The sequence below is a fragment of the Apodemus sylvaticus genome, chromosome 10 (assembly GCF_947179515.1).
Source record: "Apodemus sylvaticus chromosome 10, mApoSyl1.1, whole genome shotgun sequence".
NCBI classification, from domain to species: domain Eukaryota; kingdom Metazoa; phylum Chordata; class Mammalia; order Rodentia; family Muridae; genus Apodemus; species Apodemus sylvaticus.
In genome coordinates this window covers 12,669,934-12,686,413 of record NC_067481.1, presented here as the reverse complement: position 1 = coordinate 12,686,413, position 16,480 = coordinate 12,669,934, and the positions used below count along the sequence as shown (strand labels likewise).

Below are 16,480 nucleotides of genomic sequence, written 5' to 3'. Positions count from 1 at the left end.
GAAAGAATTTTTAAAACTGCAAGGGAAATGGTCAAGTAACATTAGAGGCAAACCTATAAGAATTATACCTGATTTCTTTTTTTTTTCTCCCCAACCCCTATACCTGATTTCTCAACAGACTCAAAAAGCTAGAAGGGGCTGGGCAGAGATCTTACAGATCTTAAGAGACCACAGATGTCAGCTCAGACTATTATACCGAGCAAAACTTTCCATCACCATAGATGGAGAAACCAAGATATTTCATGACAAAACCAAATTTAAACAATAACTTTGCACTAACAGCCCCACAGCAGATACTAGAAGGAAAACTCTAACCCAATGAGGCTAACTACACACACACACAAAAAAAATACATAAAATACACAATTCCATATCATTAAAACCAGAGTGAAAAAGAAAAAAACAGAGTGAAGTAACCCAGGCCCAGAAAGACAAGCATGGTATGTACTTACTTATAAGTGGACATTAGCCATAAAAGAAAGGATAACCATACTACAATCTATATACAGACCCAAAGAAACTAGAGTGCCCAAGGGAGGGAACTGGGTAGGAGATAGGGTGAGGAGCAGAAAGGGGATGGGAACAGGTGTGGAGGGGAAGGAGAGGGCTGGGAGAGAGAATGGAAATCAGTTGAGAGAGGGCATCTCTGGGACTAGCTGGAGACCTGGGATGGGGGAGGCTCCTAGGTGTGATGCATGGTATGTACTTATTTATAAGTGAATATTAACCATAAAGTATGGGATAGCCATGCTATAATCAACAGACCCAAAGAAGCCAAATAACAAGGAGGGTCAAAGAGAGGATGCTTGAATCTTTCTTAGAAGGGGAAAAACAATAGATATCAGAGGTTGATGGAAGGAGAGAACTGGGTGGAAGAGGGGATTGGGAGGGGAGCTGGGTGGTGGGGAGGAGGTCATATGGAGGAAGAACAGGGGAGATGAAAAGGAGATCAGCTGGAGGAATCTCTAGGACATGCCAGAGACCTGGGATGGGTAAAGACCCCAGAGGTTTAAGGGGGTGACTCTAGCTGAGATTCCTAGCAGAGTGTGTGTGGGGTATGGATCCTGAAGAGGCCATTTCTTGTAGCCAGGCAGGGCTCCCAGGGGAGGGATAAGGACAGCCACCCACCCACAAAACCTTGGATTCAAAATGTATCTTGTCTATGTACAGGGACCAATGGCAGAATTCTTTTTTTTTTTTTTAAACTACCTCTCTATTCAAATCAATAGCATTTTAGATCCATCTCCATTGCACCTCCTCCGGGGTCACACTGCATGCCCTGTCAGAGACTTTACTGTCAGCAGTGTGGGTCTGTTTCTGTCACTGTATCATAGATAATCTTCTTTAGATTGTGTATCTGAGCCTCTGTTAGCTCTAGTACATCCTTCTTCTAGTCTGTCCTGACACGGTGACATAGGTTCATTAATTGGCCTGTTTATGCATGAAAGAAAGAAAAAACAGAATATTGATTGGTGAAACAAATTAACCCTCAGTTTGATCTCTTCTTACCTAAAGATGGGGTCTTTCCTCATTGTTTTCTTTCCAAACTTCCATTCCAGACATCGAAGGATGAAAATAAAAATGAAAACATGAAGGAAAGGCTGAGAGAGAGAGGGGGGGGAGGAAGTGCATTAGAAATCACACAACCAATAATTGTCTTAGTATGAAGTGAACTAGTGTAATTGTTGACAAGAGTTATATTTAATAACAATTTAAATCTCCAACATCCACCTTGGCACAATGATTTGGAAATCATTCATTTTCATTACAAATCAGCTATAATTAATGGGCTATAATTTTTTCTACCACAGGTACCAGTGTTCTTAATATTTGGCAAGTAACTATCTTGTCAGTTAATCTTTAAAAAAAGTTGTCTCTGACTTTGCAAATACTATATTTTATGTATTATGAAAATCTTGTCTCCATGTTAGTAAAAATACTGCATGTCAAGTGAGTTAACTTTGTTGAGTATGATTTAGAACCCAGTAAAAAGAACACATCCTTACAATGAGGAATACCAGGAATGGCTCTACAGTCGGTTCTTCACTAATGTACCGATAAAAGAAAAGCTAGAAAAGAAAAATTAAGTAGTTAAGGAGGGAAGTTTCATCTCACAGACTTTTATCATTAGGAATCTGAATTGGCTCTAAACAGTCTCAATGACATTTTCCCAAGTACGGTAGAAATTTTAGGCAAGGGTTCATTCTTCCGTGTGCAGTGAAGAGCTGGTCAAAGAGATTTCATCTGAAGCAATGAGTTTCATTGATCACTTGGTGAGAGAGGATCTAGGTTGTGTTGAGCCAGCCTTCCTCAAATGATGAGAGACCTACTTTTAGTTTTATTCCAAGAACTCCAGATACTTCCTGTGCCCCTGCTTCTCACCTGATGCCTCCTCTCTATTCCTCTACCTCATTGGTAACCTCTTTTCTATGCCTGGCAGCTTTCTTCTTCTTACAGAGACATAGATATCATATAGAAAGAAGGGAGTTGATTTATATAGGATGCTTCTCCAACCTCCGAAATCATGAAGCTAAACATCATTTTATCTACATCCATTCAATGCTAACTAAGCCTAGAAACATAAAAGTCATAAAATGACTGTAGACACTGTTCTGTTTTCCACCATCTAGTGCTATTCATCTCCATGTTTTAAATCAGGACTGTTCTGTTAAATGTCAAGCAGAACACACTGTCCCACCTGGGAGAAAACCCACTGGAATCCTCATGAATGTTCTGCAAGTTCTAGAGACCCATGAAGATGTCCAACTTTTATAAACAGTTCCAGGATGCGAGAGAGAGTCATCTTACTTACATTCATAGATAACATCAAACATCCAATCAGAGTGGCTTGTGGTATTAAAAAGATGAGGCAATACAGTATACCCTCATTGAAATCCAGTATCTCTACCACCGCTGAGAACAGGGTGATCTACGGGGAGTACAAACACACATTTCAGTTGCTCTACATTTCATGTTTTCAGATCAAGATGTCTCATGACAAAGATAATACAGTCCAACTTTCCTTTTTACTTCCGTAAATTAATTTAAAAGGTCAGCACCAAAGCAATGAATTTTATGATGACATTGTGTCCCCTTTAAAGTCTCATACCCTGTATGTCACACATTGTATCTTTTATGTCACACATGGTATCTCTTATGTCACACACTGTATCTCTTATGTCACACATTGTATCTTTTATGTCACACATTGTATCTTTTATGTCACACATTGTATCTCTTATGTCACACACTGCATCTTTTGTGTCACACATTGTATCTTTTATGTCACACACTGCATTTTTTATATCACACATTGTATCTCCTATGTCATACATTGTATCTTTTATGTCACACATTGTATCTTTTAATCTAGATAAACAGATGGGAGGGAGACTGTGGCAGTCCATCATTCCAAATTTCAACTTCCCCATTCAAAAGGAAAGCAGTGTGCTTGCATGAACATCCTCTGCTTTTTTTTTTTTTTTAACAATTTAGGGAAATTGCTTTGGCTTAGACCTCCTCATGTGAACCATCACTAGATAAACCTAGAATCTGCTATATAAAATACTTTCACTATGGATAAGGGGGAGAAACTGGCATGTGTTTCTTCTGGGAGGTCAAACTTAGAATAGGATAAACAATGATTTAAAAATTGATATTTGACTGGAAAACAGCCAACAGCAACAACAGCAACAGATTTGTTGTTGTTAGCTATACCAGTGGAGAAAAATAGGCAGTAATGGTAAAAGACAAATTTCTGGCAATAGAAAAAAATTTATAGGTAGAAAAAAACTCTTCATGGTTTTTTTTAAACATTTTGCCACTTCCAGAGGTTTGTGTCACTGTTTTACAAACTGTACAAGTTTGCACAGTTGCTAGAGGGTTCTTCGTCACTTATTACCTGTATCCATTATACATACTGCAAACTGACATAAACTCCTGGGAGAAGCTGGGTGTCCTCACCTCTAGAATTGTGTTTATCCCTTATGTTCTAAATCGCACCCCTGTATGTTCTCCAGAGTTCATTTCTCCATTTTTGGTATATGGTGTGTGTGTGGTATGTGTATGTGGTATGTGTGTTGTGTTGTGTGTGTATGTGTGTTGTGTGGTATGTGTGTGTAGGATGTGTGTGTACATGTGGTATGTGTGTCATGTGTGTGAAATGTGTGTGGTGTATGCTATGTGTGTGTATGGTGTTTGTGTGTGATGTGTGTCTGCATACATTGCATGTGTGGGTTTGCTTGGCCTGAGCATGGTTAAACCAAAGGTCACTCTTTTGCTAGGTTGGCTAGACAAAGGATCTACCTGTCTCCATTCCTCAGCACTGGGGCTACAGTCACATATGCATCCATCTCTCTCTCTCCTTTCAAGCCTGCTGTGGAGATCAAAACTAGGTTCTCATGTTTGCACAGCAAGCATTCCACACACTGAGCCATCTCCCTCGCCCTAGCTTTTACTTTTAAAGTGAAATTTCTCCTTCCATCTTCTTAAACAGCCCTACTGACTATTTTCAAAGAGCTTATTATTGCCTTGTTGTCTAATAGACCCTTAAGATGGAAAAGAACACAGATAACTTTTATTATGTTAAGTTTAATAAGTTATTGCTACTAATTTATCTTTCATAACTCATGGATGACCCTATTCATTTTTCTTTTGCAATCAGCCTTCATTTTCAGCACACTATAGAAGTCAATAAAATTGTTTTCAATGAATAAATTTACTTTTTGCCATTATGAAATCACAGGAAATGACAATGTTCATAGACTACGTGTGTGTGTGTGTGTGTGTGTGTGTGTGAGAGAGAGAGAGAGAGAGAGAGAGAGAGAGAGAGAGTGAGAGTGTCTTTGTGGGACTGATCTTGTAAGGAGTTTCAAAAAGTTTCTGCTTCTTCTATTTTATTTATTTATTTATATGTATGTTCACACATAACACACACACACACACACACACACACGAGTGCACTGTATATGGAAGCCACAAGAGAGCATCTCCCGGACCTAGATTCACAGGGGATTGTGAGTCGCTTGCTGTGGATGCTGGGAACGGAACTTGGGCCTTCTGCAAGAGCAGCAAGTGTTCTTAACTGCAGAGCCACCTCTCCAGCCCCAATCGTTTCTACTTTTAACTATCCCAGTAACAGAATCTGTAATATGGTAAATTGTCGAGGCCTTTCTAATCACTTTCAGGAAACATGCAGATGATTTTCTGATTTTCTCCTAAACCAACATTTTGTAGCTTAAAACAAAGCAAAACAAAAAAAAAAAAAAAAAAGCCAATGTGATCTTTTAATGAAAGACAAGCACAGAAATAGGCTGGGGAAAAAGTGCAGATTTCAAAAGCGATCTGTTCTTGAGGCAAGTGTAGATGTTTGGAATTGAAAATATTAATGACCACTTTACCAGGGACATAAAGTATTAGCTTAGAAGTTTATATCACATCTGCACAATAAATATCCACAAGTAGCACATACTTACGATAAAGAAGCTAAGTGACCAAATGCCGCTGTTTTTATTCCCCTTGCGAGAAATGAACGAAATCACGTATGTTAAGAAGATCAGGGATATGGCATAGCCAACAGAACACGGGATCTAAAAACAACAACGGGAGTGTGAGTCTCAGAGAGACTAAAGCGAGGTAGGAAAACACGTAGGCTCCAAGAAGCACCGCTGCGGAAATGTATTATAGTTGGTGTCTGGCAAAGCACTGCTTATGAAAGCAGCTTGCATTTTCAAAGTTTTTGCGCTTACTTGTATAGAGTAAGTTGTAGTAGTAAATATAGGATCTGGGAAGCGTAAAAGGTAGTCCATTAAAGACACGAAGAGGAAGACAAAGCAGTACAGAGGAATGTCCACCAGGGCCTGCCCGAACCAGTAAGCCGAAGGAAAGAGGCCGGAAACACGCAGCTGGAACCAAGCTTTGTTCTGTCCGGGAGAGAGCAGAGAGACGCAACGTGAGACCTCAGCTTGAGTTTTAAAGAATGTGGAATATTTAATGTTGAATAAATGTTAAATATTTAATGAATATTTAATGTTGATGTTTATTTATGATAACGCTGGACTATCATAATAAGTACTACCCATGACTGACAGATGTAGCTATCAATCAGCTGCTTTGGTAAAGGCGACGCTGAGGTTCATCACATACCTGGGAGGTAAGTAAAGATTTCCTCTAATTAAACATCACCATGAATGGGCAGGGACTTAGAGGGCTGGGTGGGTGAATGGAAGGCTTATCTATCGAGCAACCCATTTTCCATTGTCTATACAACAGTATAACTAACTGCTCATATAAAATGTGCATGTAACATTATGTAAGTGATTTGATTTAACTGCAGTTTTTTGAGGCAGGGTCTCTAATATAGCCCCGACCAGTCTTAAACTCATAGCGCAAGGATCCTTCTGCAGCTACTATGCTATTTAATTTTATGTAGTCCTAAGGACTGAACCCAGGACTTCATGCATACTAAGGAACCACTCTACCAACCAAGCTATATATCTCTGCCCTTTAAGCAATTTAAAACACTATATATAACAGGAATAATTATATGAGAAATACAATTACATATACTATACACCATATATGTGATTATACTGACAGTTTATACACAGAGATTTCCAGCTATTACATATACTAATACATAATTGTATAACATACAGTTGCTATATTTTATATTCTATAAATTATAGACAGCAAAGACTCATTTGAATCAGAAAAACAGTACAAATTGGAATTTACAAATTGTTATTTAAATGTTGGAAGTTTTATAATACTTATTCAGAGAAATATTCTATTGTATTCATGGTTCTACCAGAATTTGTTTACTAATTCATTCTAGGGGGGCAGCTCGCATGAGAATTTCAGTTTTCCAACAGCAGAGACTGGTTCATGCCAAGATCCATTTTGGGTAAAAGTTTCTCAATTCTCTGATCACTCACGATGTCAGCCATTGTTCTCAAAACATTTCCCAACTTGTGTATCTTCTTCAGTAAAATATTTGCTCAAACATTTGTTCATTTAAAAGTTGATTTAAGGATTCTATATATTTTTCAACACCTTTTAGTTTGAAAAATCTATTGGTGTTAGATGAATGGCTTTATTTTTCAATTTTGTATTTCATTTTGTATAGCTGCATGATAATTGTATTTAATTAATGCACAGAATTATTTAAATGTATTAATTAAAAACTGCATCATTAGCCTGTGCATGTGTGTGTATTCACGTAATCACTATACTGTCAGCATCTAAGTTAGAAAGTAACTCAAGTTCCAGTTACTCATAATTCATTTTTACCTTATAGTCTGTGACACTGCTCATGGCAATATAAGGAGGGCAAGTGGAGGTCATAATCAGCCAGAACGCAGTCTTCATCAGGTATATCAAAGGATTAGAATATTCATTCTGAAAGGGAAAAACTGAATGAACAAATTCCGAGTTTCTTTTTCTGCCATAAATTCTAAAAATATTAAATACTGTATGTCTTGGGCATCTGTTGGGATCTCCAAACTTTTCTCAGTCCTTCCAGTTTGTAAGTTTGACTTTAGACTCCTTCACTTCATGCTCAAACTTGCCAGTTAAGAAACTGATCTCTAGAGCATGCGTGGATCAAAAACCCTGCATAGTGGGAAATTATTAACAATATATCTTTTTATGTCAGTCATTCTACGATTTACTGTGATGTTAGATAATACATGATAAGTCACAGCCCACATCCTCAGTTTCCCAACTGATCTTTAACTATCTCAAATGTGGTAGCTGGGTGTCTCAGGACTGGTTCATGATCCCAGAGTAGAGGGAGTGTGAGGAAGGGATGTGAATGAGCCAAGCAAAACGTTGTTAGTTATAGCTGCTGCAGCTCCCTTCAAGGAAAGGAGATGCACAAACTCTCATCATATACAAAGCCACAATCACTTGAAGATTCACACGGCCATTGCTTGAGTAACCATGTGTTTAACTACACCACAAAACCAGAGAGCTGAACAGGACAGAGTCAGTGTTGCTCTCTGATACTCATTATGTGTTTAGCAAGTAAGTTGGTAAGTGCTAACTGTGTCCAGGGCTTGTCCCCAGGCACCAAGAACTTAATGTTTAAATGTGTTAAAAGATGTGGGACTGGGAAGATGGCTCAGCTGTTAAGAGCACTGGCTTGTTCTTTCAGGGGACCCAGGTTCGATTCCCAGCACCCACAAGATGGCTCACAATCATCTGTACCTCCAGTTTCACAGAATCTGATGCCCTCTTCTGGCCTTAGAGGGCACACAAGTGGTGCACAGACTATATACAAAACTGTTCAGAAGTTAAATCAAAAATATTTTTTAAAATGTGCTGTTCCCTACATCTGCAACAGGGAGAAATATACTTGAGAACAAAGGAATCTTTCCAAAAGATGGCTGCCCAGTTTCTGAATTTGAAGGGCTGTTTATGTTCAATTTCTCAAGCCTTGGGTTAGAAATAGATTTTTCTTTGTCTGTACATTCGGTATGGACAGGGGGCAGAGGCTGACATGGGTGTCTCTCATTCCATCTCCATCTTACCTATTGAGGCAGGGTCACTCATTTGAACATAGATACAACTAGACAAGTTAGCAGCTTCCTGGGCAATCTCCTGTCTCTGCCTCCCAGGCACCCATAAGCTGCCAAGGCTGCCAGGAAGAGAAATGGAATTTTTTTCTTAGCTCTGTATTTGGAAAAGCTGGTATAGTAAGTCTAAAATAGATCAAAGGAATTAATAGTTCTGGCAAGAACCTGGAGTGATTCTAATGAGGATATTCTGAAATTCCAGCCTGAGTGTTGTCCAGATTTCTTTCTTCGGTAGCATTTGTAAAAGTGATGAGTCTCCCCCGTTCTCCCCTTCCTCCTCCTTCCCAACCCCCTTTCTTATTTCATCCTGTTTGTTCATTCCTTCGTATGAATCACAGTACTGTACACTCTCACTGTTGTCCTCTCTTATCCTGTTTGGAAAATGTTTTCATTTGCAGTTTTAAAAGCCCAGAGGTCTTGAAAGGTGCTAGTTTTCCAAAGCCCCAGAAGCCAGTGTGACTCCAAGTTTTGGCTATGGTTTTGGTGAATTCCAAAGGGCTAGGATTCCAGGACTTTAAAAGATGACCTGGGAGGATGATCCAGAGGACCTGAACTTACCACAAAATGCACGCTTCTGTAGAGTTGGATGCGGGCTGACGGTTTAACCATTCCAAGTAGCCCATTGCTAAGGATATCCATCAGAACTGGGAAACAGTTCAGTCTCTTGGTATTGCATGCAAACGAGAAGTTGTAGCTCTAAAATTATAATAAACAAACAAAAATCTCCTAATCATCAAAGGTCTTCATTTTTTTCCTAAAGAAAGTAAAATTTGGGATTTTAAGATGCAATGATATTGTGGTTGTTTCTTGATGGTCCTTTGGAATCACACCCACTGCCTCATATTATGGGAGTGGAGCACTTGCCTCTGAGCTACACTTCCAGTCCCAATAACATGTTTTAAAAATGCTTTCAGATAAGAACAAAAGAAGCCCACAAATGCTGTAAGCAAAATTGTAATCTCAAAAATAAACAAAAATGCTATGTAAATAAAAGTAAGTAAAACAAGGCATGTTTAGAATAGAATAGGTAAAACAAAACCATGTATTTAATGTTTCAGCTGTCTTGCTTAGGGCTAGAATCATGTTTTATAGTGTTTATTGTCATAGACAAAACAGCATTTCTAAGATATAAATGGTATAAAAATCTATAAAGGGAAACATGAATCTCCTGACCTCAGTTATAACATCAAATATATAAACTTGAATAAAGTATGTATTTTGCTATCACACATGGGTTTTGTTGGCAAATGCGATAGAAGCAATAATTATTTATTATGTCCATGAATAAAGTCCACTAAGCAAAAAGTATACAGCACTTGCTCTTGTTTCTGTTTCTTAGACCAGAGACATGAGTATTTTAGGGCTATATTATCTTTTCACGCTTGGGGGCACATTCTGAACTAGAGTCCAGCACACCTTCTTATCACCAGACACAATGAGGGCTCCATTGTAGGATGGGTCATCTGTGCCATCTCTGGCTCCAGAAGCATCGACTTCCAAAGCTATGTTCTGGCGCTCCACAGAATAGATGAAGCCATCAATGCTTGCCTCTAAGATATAATTCAACATACTAGGTATTTCAAAGATAGACAAGTCCATGTTAAGTTCTGTAGCTCAATGCTAACAACATGTACTTCATCACATAATAATATCTTTGCATTGTGAATTAAAAGTCAATTCATTGCTCTAGGAATTTATGCTACAATGAACGTATTTACTGATGATATATAATAACTCTTTCATACCATATGACTCTTGAAATAGCTCCCCCCCCCCCTTAGAATCTTGCAGTGAATAGCTGTGGAGTTTTAATGGCAGGTGATTTCTAATCACTAAATGTCTGAAAGCAGAATTCACTATTCTGAAATTACTACTTGATTTTCAAATAGTTTCTTGGTGCAGAGAGGCAGCCTGGTGACGTGAATAACTTTTCAGAGCTTCTATCCAGACAAGCAACCAGTGTGCAACTCTTGAAACTGTCCTAAGCATGTACAGAAAATGAAGAAACAGATCCTTAAGAAAATCTACTAAAATTGGCAAGAACACATCTCTGGGAAAGTCAGTGAGCATACAAGAAGGCTCTCAGCACCACAAGCCATTAACAAAACAAATAGAGACCAGAAGAGAAAAGGAGCTGAGGAGATCACTTGGTCAATAGTGCACGAACTGAGCAAGATGATGACCTGAGTTCCATCCCCAGCACCCACACAAAAACCCAGGTGTGCTGGTACATGCCTGTAATGCTAGCATTGGGGAGGCAAAGACAGTCAGATCTCTGGAGCTCTTTGAAGAGGCCGTGTAATGAGTTCAAGTTTCAGTGAGAGAGAATTTTAAATAATAAGGTGAATGAGGAAAACATCCAACGTTGACCTCTAAATGCCTCTAAATGCACACTCATGCATGCATACCCTTGTACCTTACAAAGACATGAACATACATAGAAGAGGCATCCACACAGAACAGAAGATATCATGTGACATGTGGGATACTTATAAAATGTCAGAAATGAGAATCACCCAAGAGGTGAAGGAATTTGAAGACATACATTGCTAGCATACATGTACACTTACTTTGAAAACAATTTGGTAGGTCCTTAAGAGTTTAAACATATGCATTATATGATTGAACAATTCCACTTCTAAGAGGGTACCCCAATGAAAAATCTTTACAAAGAAATATATAATCATTGATTAAAATATTGTTCATAATCATTTATAGGGGGATGTATCCATTTACAGGTGAATGATAAAAACAATGTGGTATATGTACATAACAGAATACCTTTAATACCATCTTTAATTAAACAATTAAAATGAGACTATAAGGTCTCAGATATCTCTATGGTATTTTTAAATGAAATGTATTTTTAGTAGAATCTCCTTTTCCTTGCCTCTGCATTCTGCTACCTTTTACCTTCCTTAAAACTTCCCCATCATAAGTCTTTGTTCAGCACCTTAAGAATGAAATATAGATGCATATGTGAATTGGAAATATGTTATTACCTGTCTTATTGATGATCAATAACCGAGTGAGCATACCCTGGGGCTGTTCTCCAGATGCAAGGAAATACTCGTGCGGGGAAAGTTTCCAAGTATAAGCCCTTTGACTTATATTTATTGTGATATTTTCAAAAAGAAGAGGGCAGATGCAGACCACCAGAACCATGAGCCTGCGGAGAGAAAAAGCCATCACTGTGAGCATAATATGATTGATTGTCTAATCGCAAATATTAAATGGGTAACTCTTGCCTATATTCTTTAAAAACAATTATTAATTAATTAATTAATTTATTTATTTATTTATTGTATTTGAGTACTCTATCTGCATGTACACCAGCCTGCCAGAAGAGGGCATCAGATCCCGTCATAGATAGTCATATGCCACCATGTGGTTGCTGGGAATTGAACTCAGGACCTCTGGAAAAGCAGTTATTGCTCTTAACCTCTGAGCCATCTCTCCTATATTTTAAGAGTGTTTTGTACCTCTCCCACTTTTAAATCCGAGGGGACAAACTGTAGCTTTACTTTTGGATCACTTCTCTTGCTCTTCTACCCTTGGATATTCCATATCACATATCTTGTGGGTGTACAGTCCCATGATCCGGACACGCCTATGTCTTGTGAGTCCTGTGTGATTCTCCACCTCTCTGTTGGTTAATTCCTTATCACTCTCTCCAACAGTTTCCTTTATATCTACTTTACTTCCCATAGTTTCTGATTCTATAATGACCACATGATCTCTTTTTTCTCCAGAGTTATATTTTTACTTATACTTTATTCCAAATTATTATGTTATTTAATAAAGAATCAATTAAAATGTATCAATTACTAACTAATAATAATTTTTATTTATTTTTCTTTACTCCCTGTTTCAAAGAAATTAACACATCCTAAAACATTGTTATCATATTTGCTACTTTGAAACCTTTCCCCATACCTAATTTATAAATATCTCTTGTCTAAAATCTTTGGACATGACTATCACCCTTTCATTCTTTACTCTTTATGTGTTGCTTACTATATTGGTAACATAATGCAAACTTTCTTCATAAATCAATTTGTCAAATTTTTGTGTACTGCCTATTGGGGTTGAATTATGTGCTGGATGTGTAGCATTAATTTAAAACACAATGATCCTGGTGCTGGAGGGACACCTCCGTGGTTAAGAGTTCTTGCTGTGAAATGTTCTGCATACATCTGTAACCCCAGGTTAAAGAAATGGGTACAGGATGAGTCTCAGATCTAGAGAGACCTTGCCTCAAAGAAACAGCCAGAGAATAATAGAGGTGCACATCTCTTCTGGACTCTACATGCATGCATAGGTATGTGTCTCTATACATGTATGTGCATACACACACTTACATATAAGTAAATCAGGAAATCTAATAAAAATATAATTGTCAAAGAAAAGGCATTTACTGATGCGTAAGGTACCATAGACATCATAATAGTAATGGAAGAGGATGAGTCTCCAAATCTGGGATGCTACCTGTTATGTACAGAGTAGGAGTAGATGTCAAGTTGCTGTCACTAAGGAAGCTAGCGGATGCCATGACATCTAGGCAAGTGCTAGTAGGATAAGAAGAGTGTCAGGCCTGAGGTACTGGTGTGTAGGTCCTGGGAGAAAGGATCCCCTGCAACGTGTCCATGATATCCCATGGTGACAAATTTGAAAGGGAGGAGATAGGCAAGGAAACTTACATCACCTCAGCTTTTCCTTTAGAGTTGTCTTACAAACCCTAAAAACTCCACCATCCTGTCTTCTAGTAGATAATTGATAGGACCAAAGACCAACCTAGCAATGGCGTTTACTTAACTTTCTTGTCCCACATTTGTTATTTTTAATGTTACATAAGAGATACTCACACAGATAAAAGTGCTTTCCTTTCGTGCTTTAACTTCAACAAGCGAACCTTTGCGATAGCGCAGGTTTGCTGTCTCCAGAGAGCCATACCGTCTGTTTTCTTCATTTCCGTAAATGAAGAGAGAGTCTGCTCCATCTCCATAAGCCTTTCTCTGTCCCCAGAACTCTCTGTTTGTCCTTCTCCCATGATGTCAACCTCTGCAAAACACAGAGGAGGCAACTTGTAAAAACCCACTTCAGGCAAACCACTGTTTGAGGACATTTTACCAACACTTTTATCTTCTGTACTCCTCTCTACACGTCGTACAGCATCACTGGCCGCTGCACTGGCCAGAGAGAGAAGAAAAGGGAGTCCATTGATTGAACAAATGCAGGAATTAAAAAGGGTATTTTTGTATTCAGAAACTATATAAAGGGACTTCTAGACTTGATGTGGTTACTACACACATTGGCTCACAGTAGCTGTGGTTATGGGCACCAGGTCAAGCCGGCAAATTTTTAATGTGGATGGAGAAGGAGACTCACGAAACCCCAACCCTGGCTGAGAAGCTATGGACAGTTGGTGGTGGCAGATGGAGTGAGAGTCAATATTTTTGGTACAGATAATGGTCTGTGCTCCTTGAGTGGATGGCCACACACCCATGTGCATCTACATAGCACTGATTTGATTTAGGGAGTTATTAATAACAACAAAAAGAAGAGGAGAAGTTGTGAGGGAGACAGGGCGAGGGGCACCAGAGGAATTGGGGGAGGTAGTGATGGGCGGGTATGATCAATCCATGTTGTATAAATGTATGAAAACTTCAAAGAATGCAAAACTATTTAAAAGGTAAATAGTATGGCAGGCGTAAAAAAAAACTAAAGCTAAAATACATTGTGTAGATGTGTAGAATTGTCTAAGAATAGAACATTTTTTTTTAAAAAAGAAAGAATGAAAATTAAGTACATAAAGAGGTTTGAAAAGTGTTTAGGCAAGGTCCTGACTATATTCGTGTGTATTTGAAGACCTATAAAGAAATTAGACACAGATTAACATGCTACAAATTGTAACTTCAAATGAGTTAAAAGCCTAGTTCTTATCTCTAATAGTCTCTACTAGGGAGACTTAAAATTGGTTTAGTCTTTTGCCTATTCTCTTGCATCTCTAGCTACCTAGGATGATCTCCAGGAAATGATGCTAAAACAAATCTGACAGCACCATTCAAAGCACACACTTGTAAGTGTAGGCACTGTAGAGAGCCTTATTGGGGTGCCATGCTTCCTGGCAGGAACTTGATATCAACCAAGATAAAGTTCCTCTCCCAGTCTTTGAGCAGGAACTCCTGTGTTAGCCATAATCCCCTCCACCTAGGGTAGAGCACTGAGACAAAGGTGAAGCCCATTGAGGACCTGCAGTTTCCTGAGAAATACTAGCCACCTGCAGAGCGACCGAACCAGTTCTGAGGGTAGTTTGCAGCCTTTGGGGGAAGGGTTTTCCTCCGCCTATGTTTGGAGTCCTTCATTAAACCTTTAGACCTAGAACATCAAGTGTTGTCTTAGTCTCGCTCTCTTTTTGCTGCCTTTCCATACATCCCCAGCTTCCCTTCTAGGTAACCTGATCGATGTAACTGTGGGCAGTTACAAGGCACAAACACAGACATAAAGATACATAAAGATAAGGACATAATTTTTACAAGATCCGGTCATGCTGAAAGAATAATTGCCTCCAGCAGCCAATGGAAACAGATGCAGAAACCCACAGGCAAACATTAGATGGAGCCCGGGGAGTCTTGTGGAAGAGCTGAGTGAGTGACTGAGGGACCCGAAGAGCACAGGGACTCTACAGGAAAACCAACAGTGCCAACTAACCTGGACCCTTGGGTGCTCCCAGAGACTGAACCAGGGAGCAAGCACAGGCTGGACTGAGGCCCCCTGTACATGGGCGACCAATGTGCAGCTTGGTCTTTATGTGAGTCCCTGTCCCAACAAGTGGAGTGGGGCTGTCCCTGAAGCTGTCACCTGCCCTGTGGATCCCATTACCCTGGCCTGGTCCACCTAGATCTGGGCTTAGTGGGAAAGAACATGCCTAATCCTGAAGTGACTTAATGTGCCAAAAGGGATGATACCCAGGGTGGAGCTTCCTCTTCTCAAAAGAAATGGGGAAGGGGGAATGGAGGGAGGAGCTGTTTGAGGGAGGACTGGGAGGAAATTGGGTCCTGATGCTGGGATGTAAAGTGAATCAATCAATCAATCAATAAAAGAATAATTGTGGCTGGGGAGATGGCTTAGTGGTAAAGCAGTTTTCTAGCAATAGTGAGGGCATAGATTTGGATCCCTGGAAATTCTGACCACCACCACCAACAACAACAAAAGACAGAATATGGTGATACTTGTTTGTAGTCCCAGCACATGAAATAGACAGAGACAGTTCTATCCCTGGATCTTGCTGGCTAGCATGCAATTCAGATGAATGAGTAATGCTGCCTCAAACAAAAATTGGAAGCCACCAGCAGAACAAAGTGGGAAGGTTGGCCTCTGATTTCTATATTCACTTGCACACACATGTGCACCCAGACCCACCATACACACATGGTACACACAGACATACCCATGTGAACACAGGGAAAAGAATAATTCAAGAGTATTCTCTTCTATTTAATGAGTTTGATCTCCATATTTCCAAAGTGTTAAACAACTCTGAACCCACTGGATGAGAGTGCAGAGTAGCTGCCTTCCTCCTTGGGAGCATGGTAGGAGAGGCCCCATGGCTTCAACAAGCAGTAGGAAGCAACCTGATCCCACAGACTCGTCTGCTACATTGCAATTAAACTACATAATGTCCAAGTCACAAAGTGAGTTTACATCACCTACAGATTCTTGCCCTGGGATCCTTCACTGAGTGAGTGGGCACAGCCCATCAAGAGCTTGGGGTGGGAAAAGAAACCTGTCACATTAAAATGCGCAGGGTCACCTACAAAGTATCATCATCAGGGCATGCAGTCTGTCTTTGTGTAACTCATCAGACCATCGAGGATCACTCTTGGGGAGAGAGGTGGAAAGTG

At 39.4% G+C, this 16,480-nt stretch overlaps 1 pseudogene; it reads right to left on the bottom strand.

The window, feature by feature from the left end:
• Window positions 1-16,480, bottom strand: part of LOC127693647 (ABC-type organic anion transporter ABCA8B-like) — a 79,632-nt pseudogene that overhangs the window by 21,937 nt on the left and 41,215 nt on the right.